Raw genomic sequence first — 12,206 nt, 5'->3', positions numbered from 1 at the left:
GAGGAGGGATAGTCTTTTTAAAATTGGACTCACATAGTGTTTCTGTTGTGCTCTCTTGCCTAAGAGAAATTATTGAAATGTAGGGGGAAATGCAAATAACTGCACTCACCCGATAGACTATATTACCATAATTAGGGAGTAATGATGTTGTAAATTGTGATGATTGCAAAATTATAGGAATTTATTTTCTATTATACATGGGATTTCTGTAAGAGATAGTTGTCATGATTGTTGTGATAGGCTGCAGACTGCTGAGAGCGACGGAGAGTGAGTACGTGATGAGGGATTTTAAAACAGTCGTTTTATTATGGGAGAAAGAGAGGAAGAGAGAGAGAGAGTGTGTGAGAGAGATGCAATAACAGCGTTTGCCCTGTTCATATTTGACTCAGTGCTTGTCATTGAACACCGACAGACTCACTCAGCGCAGGAAACAAAGTCCTCGCTTTAAGATCGACATTGCAAGGTAAAATATTAATATTTTCTATGATCACACGGGACGAATTTACCGCGAGCTATCAAAGGCAGCGCTTCTGTCTCCTTCATATTTTAGAGCCTCTTTTTTTTAAATGTTGGATTTAAGGAATAAGCTCTCGCTTGCACCGTGGATTTATTTGAAATGTGTTCATTTCAAATTGAATATATTTTGTTGTGTGTGTGTGTTTTCTGAATTGATTGTTTTGGCTGTAAACCCATATGAATAAGAAGAAACATTCTCTTAATTTGTTCAGTTTGTGTCCGCTTGCATTTATATTACGTCCATCTAAAGTCCGCTGTACGATTGTTTTTTATCAATGTATAGATAATTCAACACATAGTCAACACAAAGTGCCGATGCTCCCCATTGACAATGTCAAAGGTACTCCAGCATGTAGGCTACTCTGTAATGCACACGTTCTGTCCATCCTACATGCGGTGGTTTTATGATATATGAGTATATGAGTTATTAAATACGGGACTCACTCTTGGGAAACGCGGACCTTCCACATGACTGAGCGCGCGCAGAGTTGGAGCAGATGGCGCGCGCGTTTCAGTCTGTCGCCGTTCAGGGATTCGCGGGGCAGTACCAGACACGTTTACCGACACCCCGGTGTTCGCGGGGCAAATATTAAACGGTTAGTCCCTTCCCTAACGACGGCTTCACTGATGACAATCATTTCGCTAATAATGATTTTAGGCGCAAAGTGAGGCTGGTTGCGCGTGAGCGAGCGCGCGGCGGCGACAGGGCTGGATCGTATGCTCTGCTGCTCGTGCCATGTGTTTCCCCAAAATATATCAATAGCGGGAATGCCCTTTTAGTAGGACAGACGTTGTTTTTGCTATGTTTATTTGTAATAATGATTACTGATGGCAGTAGGCAGATGTGCTGCTGCTTTTATCACCCGTTGGTTTTGAGTGAAATAATATGATGTGTTGGATTTGACTGAGCTTTCAAGGTCTGACCTGCCTAAAGCTTAACCCCTCTCCCAAAAGAGGGTTAAAACAAACGGTTGTGAGTGGTCTCGAAGGTCTACGTATTCCCTTTTATATAAGTGTGTATATAGCTACAGTTCACTATATATTTCAACCACAAAAGTTAGCTTACAAGTTAGTCAGAGCTTACAAAATAGACGTACGCAAACAGAAGTCGCGTTCGGCTGGGGAGGTAACCATAGCAACAGCATGTTGGATCATTTTTCGTTAGCGTATTGTACGTTACATCCATGTTAGTATGCAACAAAAATGTTACATTTTTATTTGTTTGTCTATATCTTTGACTGAAGTCATTGCATATTTTGCAGGCTAGTATTCCCAGTATTTGTTGAGTGTCTGTCCTATAATGTGCTTTAAGTACATTTACATTTACATTTAGTCATTTAGCAGACGCTTTTATCCAAAGCGACTTACAAATGAGGACAATAAAAGCAGTCAAAACTAACAAAAGAGCAACAATATATAAGTGCAAATGACAAGTCTCGGTTAGCCTAACGCAGTACACGTAGCAAGGTGTATATATATACATACATATATATTACACACACACACACACACACACACAGTAAGTAGCCTACTGTCTATACATAATCTGTACTTATAGAAAGTCCAATATACTTATGATAAGTCCTGTAAGTAATTACTGGTTGATTTACCAGAAAAGTGTATAGCTTTACACTGTCTGAGCATCCTAACCAGCTGAACACAAGACCATTGACCCAACCAATGGAGTGAATTGAGGGCAGGACTAGACTTTTAGTCCAACCGGTGGCAGTTGGAGGGAGTGCAGTTCTGTTTGTTGTCGATAGAGGCAGAAAAGACACACTTTACGCATCTTTAAATGAGAGGACAAACATGGATATTTCTAACTGTGGAGAGATGTTTTTGCATAGCACTGACTGATTTTTTTTTATAAGTTCTATTTTTGGGGTTTTTGCCTTTATTTAGACAGCACAGTAGGAGGACAGACTGTAAATCATGGTAGAGGAGAGAGGGAATTGGACCAGAAAAGGACCTCAAGCCGGGACTCGAACTCAGGTCGCCCAAAGTGCAGCCTCACCATTTGCTGGAAATCTTACTTACATGGCTATGGTTACAATAGCGCAGCGACAGCCTGTTTTTTTTCTTCTCTGAATGAAGCAGATAGCACAAGTCTTGTGTGGTTAGCTTGTGTTACATGCTGAGGGTATACTATCTAATAGCTTGTAGCATTGGATATATGTGAGACGTAAAGGTTTGGGGAGTGTTGCAATACCGCAAGGCCTCTCAAATCAACTTTCAAGCTTCTTCATCATTACTTGGAACACTAGAAGAGCTGAAAGGCCTTTGTCCCTTGTCACATGCTGGGCAAAGAAAAATAATAAGCAATGGAAGAAATTTTTCAGAAACACTTATAAAAACACACTTGAGGGGCAGAAAAGAAGTTTAAAGAAGAAAAAAAAAACCCTGCACTCCAACTTTATTTCTAAATGTATTTCGTATTATGGGTTTATGATGTCCATATACACACCTTTCTTATTTCCCCCCCCCATTTGATCCTTTCTTGTACAGTAATTGTGTGTGTGTGTGTCTTGAAAATGAAATGCATTTGGCTCCTTTGATGATTTTGCGCTATCAAAGGGACCCAGATACAAATGTATTTTTGGGGTTTGTTTTTGTTGTTTTTAGTGCAAGTATATGCAGAAAAATGTTTTTGTGATGCACAAAATCCCTTTCAGCTTGGCTAAGCTTCAGCAAGGGAAGGTTCACTGTTACAAAATGGGCCAGGCAGGAGGCAGCTTGCAGTTCGGGTGAACACTCCTCTGATTTTATTTAACACGACTCCAGCAATCTGTGTCAGCAATAAGCTTGTAATTGTTTACACCCAAGGAGCTCTTGCATTTACCAAGGGAGAAATCGAGAAGGAGAGATAGCGTGAGGAGAAAATGAGGAGGCATCCATGTTGAAATAGACACAAGACATTGGTTCAACATCTTATGTTGGACAAAGGTTTTGCTTGCATGAAAACGGCAATAGAGAAATGCTGGTATTGTCACTGGCAAGACTGTCTGACTCACAGCCCTAGGCAATTCTTTAATTTACAATAGATGCAACGATGAGCACATGCAAGGAGGACAAGGAAAAGGATAAGAAAAAGTGAGGAATGTAAGTGAGTGTAAAGGTGTTTGTGTTGTAGATCCAAACCTGAAACATTTGCTGCAATTTGAGAAAAGGCCCACTATGCAACAGCAACACAACCTTTGCAAATTAGAAAGCAAGACTTTCTGTTTCCACAGAAAAGAGCGAGTTGTTCCTCTAAAGAGATGCCATCTACAGCAGGCTGTTGTGTAAAATGAAGTCGACAAGCTTTATCAGATGAGAGGCCCTCAGAGACCAAGTTAAAGTGAGTATTAAAGCTAACATTGGGCCTTTTTTTACCATGCTGAATCAGATTAGTATCATGCAATTTGTCTCTTTGGAAACTAACAGATTGCTTTGCATCGTTCTGACATGGCATTTAGTGTCAAGGATATGTAATAGCTTGGTTTTTTGTGTTCATAAGTGGAACATAACCAGCTAACCAAACACAGAAACCTTTTAGCAGATGTTTAAAACCTTCACTGAAAGAAACACTGTGCCTCTGCAATTTGTTAACATAACTCAGGAAAAAATGTTCTTGGCTCTCCATGAGAAAGAATCAGGTGAAGTGAGCAAATGAGGTTATACCTTCGATCTCTGTGTTTAGAGAGCTCGCTGAGGTGAAAAGTAAAAAGCCCATGTACTAGTAGAGCGAGAATATGCGTATTATTTTGATGAACTTCAAACAGTTTTCTTATTTTGTTATTTTAATGTTTTTCTGAATATATTGTGGGAGGCAGTGGAGCTTTTTGTGCCAAAGGCAGGAAGTGGTCTCTACTGATAGGCAGTAAGTGGGACTTGTTATATGCTGTTAAAGTGAGAAATAAAATACTGCTTTAAGAGCTATTGGCACTGAGAGAGAATATTCGCCACTAGAAATTAAACTGAAACAATTTATTCCCATGGACCTAATCACACCGAGGAATGAAATGTGTCCATTGACAAACTGAGAGTTTTTTTTTTTCATGTAGTTTTTTCTGCCTTTGTTTACTAAAAAACTCACTGACAGACAGTCTTTACTTTTTGGATTGTGAAAAATCAATCAATCAATCAATCAATCAATCTGTTTATCCATCCATCCATTCCTATCATTGTCTGCCTGTAATGCCTAATACATCTTCAAATTTCAAGCCAACATTCAAAGTTTGTTATGAAAAAAGTTTTTCTAATCAAAAATTCTAAATCAGTTCAAATGTAGTAATTAGAATTTAAAAAGCATTCTCTATTCAGATTTGAATGGGCGTAACTGTGGGGTCTGATCATGGAAGAATTTCTCTATTTCAAAGGTTGGTTTTGGTTCCCAGGTATCATCTTAATGTAGCCAAATCCTTTTCAGTGCAAGTCAGTTCACTCGGCAGCCATCTTGGCAATGGCCCCAGGCAGCTATTTTCAGTGTGATTAATACACACAATACTTTTGTCTGCCTAAATGGGGAAAGACTGAAATCTCAAAAAAATTTTGTGCCTCAATAACATAAAATCAGCAATAAAATCTGGCAACAACAGTATCATAAATTTTATGTCTTTAACTCAAATATTGAGTGCTGTGGTTTCTTCTATTTATTTATCTACAAGTGGTCTCCAGCACTCCTCTGTTACCAACAATGGAAGATGGATGGATTTATCTACAAGTGGTCCATCCCTTCTTCCTTACACTGTCTGTTATGTAGCCTAATCTTACTGGGGCTGAGAATGAGAATGATTTGGTTGATTGGCTTGTGCCATTCTAGCAGTCAGACAAACATTTGAATGACAACTATAAATCCTACACTATAATTAGTGCCACTCTGTAATACAGCTCTCAAACATCAGCTGCTCTACCAAGCGGGAAGATTAGTCTCTTTTGGTAGTGTATTATAATCCAATTGATTTTACAATCTCTTTGACACTAAGGCATCTCAGATTTCAAAGGAATATCTGTACAAGTTCAGTACAAGTTTAGATCAAGTGGCAGCATTTGTAGCAAACTGTTGATTACCATAAAATGTATTTTTCTTCTTCTTCTTCTTCTTCTTCTTCTTTAAAAAAGCATAAATTATGAACACTGCACTTAAAATGTTCAATGGGGCCATTTTTAAGGATTTAAAAGTAGAAATGTGAAGTTTACAATTTTGTAAAAGCACTTCAATTACATATTCTGTTAAAAATGTTATTTAATCATCGTTTTTCAGTTGTTTTAGGTTATGAGGGGTTATGACTGCATTGTCATTGCAGTGAAGTTGTAAAACATCACACAGAAGGTTAAGCAGTTTTTCCCCACACTAAAATCATTGTAACACTATTGTTTATGTTTTGGTGCTGTACTATTGAAGCTGTGAGTGTTTTAGCATTTACTGATTGGCCTCATTGACTTCCATTGCAAGCAACTCACTGTAATCCAGATTATGCATCTTTTAATGTGCAGAAATTCATTTTTGTAGCAATCCACATTGTTACACATTCTGTCAGTTGCGTTTTAACATTGCACCCTGTTCTAAAAATTCCTTTAACCCAGAATATGGCAGAGTTTTCATGCCAAGAGAGATGTAGACATCACATAAGCTCCATCAGTTGCTGTCCATTTTTCCACCACTGTTTGTATTAACAGTATCTCTTTAGCGACGTGTAATCAGGGCTAGACTATGAATGTGAGCGTGTGATGTTTGCATTAGGCTGAAGCCTCTCTCTATGAGTGTGCGAAAGTGAGATTTTTGTCTAGGAAAATGTGTGTGGTCATGAAAGGGACTAATGTGTTGGAGCCCAACCCCTGACACGGACGTCCGACAGGAATTGTAAAAATCCTATTGTAAATTTGCCTACTCTTCGAAGATAATTGGTTTATTCCTGTGTTAAATTGGCCTGTTCTACAGGATGTTGAGTGGGTTTAACACGCTCTCACTGCAGACACAGTATGTCAGTTTCTGTGGGACTCAGACGGGTATTACATGCAGAATTATTGTATGACAATGATGGACTGATAGCTGTGGAGGGCCTGAAGCAGAGGAAGAACGTGCTGTGGCACATGGACTGGCATCCGCTTTATAAGACAGACAGACAGATGTATTCCCCCTCATACAGTCATGCACTGCCTCTCTGGAAGAGCACAAATCACCAGCGAGATGGCTGCCTGGCTGGCTGTGGCGAATTTTAAATGTGAAATTTTTGGTTGCCATTTTGGCTCATATCGAAGGACGGTTGAACTTCATCTTGTTTATTTGCTGTCAGTTGCTTGCTGTCCTCCTACAGAAACCCATGCCAGTGGTGAACACAACTGAGTTGCCACCAATTTACCTGGTCTTATTAAAAAATAGAAAAAATGTCTGTTGCATTTTTTCCCTTAGCTGTGATCGTACGCTAGCTACGGCTCAAGCTTTTCAAAACCGATGTTACAAACAAAGTAGGGCTGCACGATTATGACAAAAATCATAATTGTCGATTATTTCCTTGAAATTGTAATTGAGATTATTAATTACGATTATCACAATTTACCTTGAATGATGTTTATACCATTGTTTTATGCAACTGCATGCCGCATTTTTATATGAAAATAAACAAGCTGAAAACACTCTAACTGAAAAACTTTTAGTGCTTTTCTATAGTATTGTCAAATTTCAACTAAACATCGGATTGGTTATAATGTTATACTAAAACTAAAATTAAAATAATGGGAAAAACCCTTAAGATAACATGTAGAAAGAAAAAAAAACGCATCTTAACCATGCACAATAACATAAGTGGACTTTGAACGATTAATTGCCGCTTTGAACGATTACGTAATTGTGGCATCCATAATTGTAATCGCGATTAGAAATTTGATTAATTGTGCAGCCCTAAAACAAAGCATGTAATAACCTCGACAACCAGCCTTATCCGCTGCCTGAAGTCCCAATTATGTCACATTTGACTCTAGGAGCCAAACTTCCAGTGACCCTGACAATCATCTTTCGCCACCTCGTCTTGAGTTTCAGACCTCCATCTCCAACTCTTTCCAATTTGCCGTAGAATGGAAATGTTTTCTCGCTATGTACCTTAATCATTATCTCCACATCAAACGAACAGAGCAGGCCTCAGTTTATGGCTTTGAAGATGTTTTCTCATCAGTCTTGTGCCTCAAGGAGCCGCTTGGAAAAGTGTGTGTGTTCTTGAGCACACTTTAACCCTTTAAAGGAATATTCCAGGTTCAATACTAGTTAAGCTCTATTGACGATCACGAGTAGAATTATTTTGATTCACACAAAAATTATTTTTCACACGTATTCCCTGCCCCTATTTTAGAAAAAAGCAAACATCTGGGTTACAGTGAGAAACTTGAAGTGAATGGCGCCAATCTGTAAGCGTTAAAATACATGCTGTTTTAAAAGTATAGCCACAAGTAATAAACAATATGTGTTAACATAATTTAGCATGAAATAATTGCTTTCTAACCTTTTCTGTGTAAAGTTATATCCAATTTTACAACTTCGTTGCCACAGCAACATAACACCTAAAAGCCTAAAAAAACAACCATAAAAATGATCAGCTCAGACAATGCAGGTTTTAACAGAAGAATTAATGTAAGTGCTTTTCTAAAATTAAAAGCTTTGAATTCCTTCAAAAATTGGCCCCATTTAATTCCATTGTAAATGCCACACCATAACCTAGATCTTTATATAAAAAAAGAAGGAATAACCAACATTACTCTGCAAATGCTGTCGACTGAGCTCAACTTGTACTGAACCCAGAATATTTCTTTAAATGCGGTGAAAGCCAAATAAAAAATGAGGCCCGAGCCTAAAGAGTTAACATTAAGAACCCTGAGGCACAATGTATCCCATGTACACACTTACACTGGCACATGACAGATGAGTTTGTCAGCAGTTGCAGCTGCTTGCAGGGATTGAATTAGACAGCAGCATTTATGAATGCAAGAGTTGCGTAAACAAAAATAGAGAAGCTGAGTATTAAAATAAAATTCCTCAATTCAAAATTAATTTTGGTGCAAAGAAATCTGTGATGTTTGCTTTAAACGTCATGTCTGATTTCCACAGACACGTCGAGGACAAGTAGGACACCTGTGAAATATTTAGCAGATAAAGGGGTGATAGATTATACATTAGATGCAATAGAGCTGGGGTGCCCAATCCTGTTCCTGAAGATCTACCTTCCTGCAGAGTTCAGTGCAAACCCTGCTCCAACAAACCTGTCTGAATTATAAATTATCAAGTGTTCATGAAGATCTTAATTAGCTGGTTAATGTGTATTTGATTAAGGTTGGAGATGAACTTTTTGCAGGATGGCAGATCTCCAGGATCAGGGGGCTCCCCTGCTGTAGTGTGCCATACCAATATTGTTCCTCTACACATTTAAAGTCAACACTTTGGACTGTTGGACTTGGATTGTTCAATCATAAATTGATTGAGATTGTGGAAAGTGAGAGTGAAAAGCTCTTTATTCTGTTTAGTTTGACATCACTGTACATCATTTTATGACTTAAATATACCTTTAAATGTGACGTGGGATGTGAAAATACTTATATTTATAAACATAATAAAGTGATACTATAGTTTACTTACCTGACCAAAGTTGACATTAAATTTTTTCATGTTTATTTTTTTAGTTTCCTTTCATTAAGTGATTTTTGACTTGAAAGTTTTGCAAAAAAAAATTTTTATTTTATCCAAAACATGTATTTTTCAACATTTAATTTTTTTAAAAATATTTTTTGTTTATATATTTTTAAATGCATTTGAAATATATTAGATATCTTATAACTTCAATCCCCAAAGAAACACTTTTTAAATTCATAACAACTTCAGTAAAATGCAACAGTAGTGTAAAATCTATTTGCATTAATACTTTAATCTTAAAATTATTGGCAATGTCTGTGCTGACTACAGGTCCATATAAATAATTCCTATGGTTTGGTACAGATCAAAACCAATGATCTGCATTTACTCTTGATATCATTCCCTTGAGTGTTTTGGAATTCTGTGCCATTGCTTTTTCTCACCGATGATCATAAATATGGCAGCTGTGAGGGAAAAAATGTGATTGAAACCGAAACAGATGAATATGACAGGCAGCTGCTTGGTGACATAATCTGGAAAGGAAAGTTATAACATTTTGGTAAAAGATTATGAAAACTAAAATTTTTAATAAGGTGCAATGAGGAATTGTTCACAATATGACCAGGAGCATGAATAAAGAAAATAAACATGATTTCATGTTGACTTGAAGCAGGCACATCACTCTACATTCAATTAAGTAAAAAGTTGACAAAGGTAATTTAAAAGCTCAAAGATCCAAGTCAGTGATGGTTAATTTGTTTTCCAACATTAGTAGCGAGCATTAGTACAACAGAGTTTCTGTGCTATTATATGGTCTTTTGTTTGTCAATGTGTACAAAACCACAATGCATCACCCACGCTATTGTTTAACAATGTTTTGAAGTACCAACAACCCCCACCTTAACCACTTTTTTCAATTTGATGTAGAAAATGTGCTTCGTCAGTTGGTGTGTGTGTGTCTGAGGATTTATTCCTGCAGCTCTGTTTACCAGTGTGAATGATTATCCTCGTTTGTTAAAGTATGACTCTCTCTGATTATGTGAGTCTCCAGTGAAGAGAGAGACTGAGATTCTAATAACCAGAAGAGGAGTGTTGTGAACCTGGTTCATTGGGAGCATAATTAATGGAGTGCGGTTCAGTTGTCATGCGTGATATTTCAGCTCTGGATATACTTGAGGAACTCTTTTGATGAATAGGCAATTAGAGAGAGCCCCCTTATGCCTGCTGCCTGACTGATCTCCTTTTAATAGCATTTCTGTTTCTCTGATAAAATGCAAAATGAATCATCAATACCTGGGTCCAGGGAATGCTGAGCCTGTGGTTTTAATTGTAATAGCGTGACACGAACTGCTGGAATATATATGTGTGTGTGTTTGTGGCCCTTGATTACATTTGCAGTGTATTTTCTGAAACCATCAATAAATACTCGTTTTGAATTCTTATACCTGAAAAATTCTTGGTTCTGATTCAATGTTGATGTCTCTGGTTGCTGTGTTTAATGCTAATGTGTTATCGCTTGCCAAAGTTTGGCAGAGTCTTAATTGAGTCTTTTTTTTCTTTCTTTTTCTGATGCATTAATCCTGTCTCGCAATCCCGCATTTTCCTTTTTTCTCAGATTGATTCTTATTAAAAAGGCTCATCACTCACTTCAATTAGAGAGGGGGATGTGGGTTTGATTTTCAATGGCAGGCTTAAATCTTGTTTCTTGCTGCTTCTTCTTCTTTTTTTTTAGGCCTTAATCGTAAAAGTCTTATATTATACATAATTGATGATCCCGCTTGGAAAAGAGGAACGCAATAAACAGCCGCCCCCTAAATGTTCAAAGAAGATCTGCTTGTGTTTCTGTATATTGTACATTCCACAGAGACGGGACTGATTCAAACAGAGAGCAAAAGTGTTGTTTGAACTTGGAAAAAGCACCACAATACTCGAGACAATTGGTCGAATGGCACGCTCACGTAAGGTGTCCTCACGTACAGAGATCAGAACATTTTTCTATCTGCCATGCTCAGTAATTCACTCAGTAATGCCATTTCAGTTTACACAGACACTGAAGTTGATAGAATGATGGAGATGGCAGACTGAAGCTCAAGGGGCAATCCCATCAGGCTTGGCTGCTGCTGCTGTGGTGATGGGGCCAGTAATAGGTGCTGGAAGGACTCACCTACAGTAATTGCAATTGTTTTATTGTGGTGAAGTTAGGAGAATAGCCATGTTTTTTTTTATTGTGTGTAGGGCTGTCGCGATTTGTTGATTTTATTCAACTATTCGATCTTTAAAAATCCTCGACTTCATTTTGCTCGCGTCGACTAACCGGCAAAATACCAAAAGTGGCGCATTTCACGGATGAGAATCCATAAAACACATTATTAGACTGTTTTCACAAATGCTACGATTTAATTAATTATATGCAATGCCGTTCTAATACAGTATATGCGCTGTAATTATTTACATGTGTGTAGGTTAAATACATGCGTCACACAGCGGCTCCGTTCACAGTAGTTCCACAGACCGGTATAATACCGATACTGGAGCATTTAACAGATGATAAACCATATAACAAATTATAATTGTGAATTCACAAACGCTACGATTTAATTAATTATATGCAATGCCGTTCTAATACAGTATATGCGCTGTAATTATTTACATGTGTGTAGGTTAAATACATGCGTCACACAGCGGCTCCGTTCACAGTAGTTCCACAGGAACTGTTATCATTTACATGTGTAGAGCGTCTCAAACTCCATCTCTGCATGTTGTTGTGAGTTTGGGTTTATTATAACGTTCATCTGGGAACGCAACGTGCGCCATTTCATCAGTTAAATTTAATTTTATTAATCAAAAAGCCTGTCTAATTAATTGAGTTTTACAGTTTTATCTTTACCAAATTCTGTTTTCCATTATTTTCTGGATTCCATTTTAATGGTTCCATTAAATTTTATTAATCAAAAGCATCCCCAATTAATTGATTTTATAAAAAAATAAAAAAAAGTTTTTTTTTTCTTTTTTTTCAGAAATACTGCACATTTACATTTTTCTCCTAAATAAATTCTGGTAAATAACATTTCTGGTAAATACTCCTTTAAAAAGT

At 37.4% G+C, this 12,206-nt stretch overlaps 1 protein-coding gene across 1 annotated transcript in view; it reads left to right on the top strand.

Moving 5' to 3' along the window:
- Window positions 1-349: 349 nt before the first annotated feature.
- Window positions 350-12,206, top strand: part of LOC107738201 (cadherin-2-like) — a gene marked incomplete at its 3' end in the record, with an annotated part of 153,257 nt that continues 141,400 nt past the window's right edge. Inside the window, exon 1 of the mRNA XM_016549937.1 lies at window positions 350-463. The remainder of the gene's footprint in view (window positions 464-12,206) is intronic.

This window comes from Sinocyclocheilus rhinocerous, unplaced genomic scaffold (assembly GCF_001515625.1).
Source record: "Sinocyclocheilus rhinocerous isolate Xijiao unplaced genomic scaffold, SAMN03320098_v1.1 scaffold254, whole genome shotgun sequence".
NCBI classification, from domain to species: Eukaryota; Metazoa; Chordata; class Actinopteri; order Cypriniformes; family Cyprinidae; genus Sinocyclocheilus; species Sinocyclocheilus rhinocerous.
The sequence above is the reverse complement of the archived record's forward strand: the minus strand, read 5'-3'. Positions and strand labels throughout refer to the sequence as shown.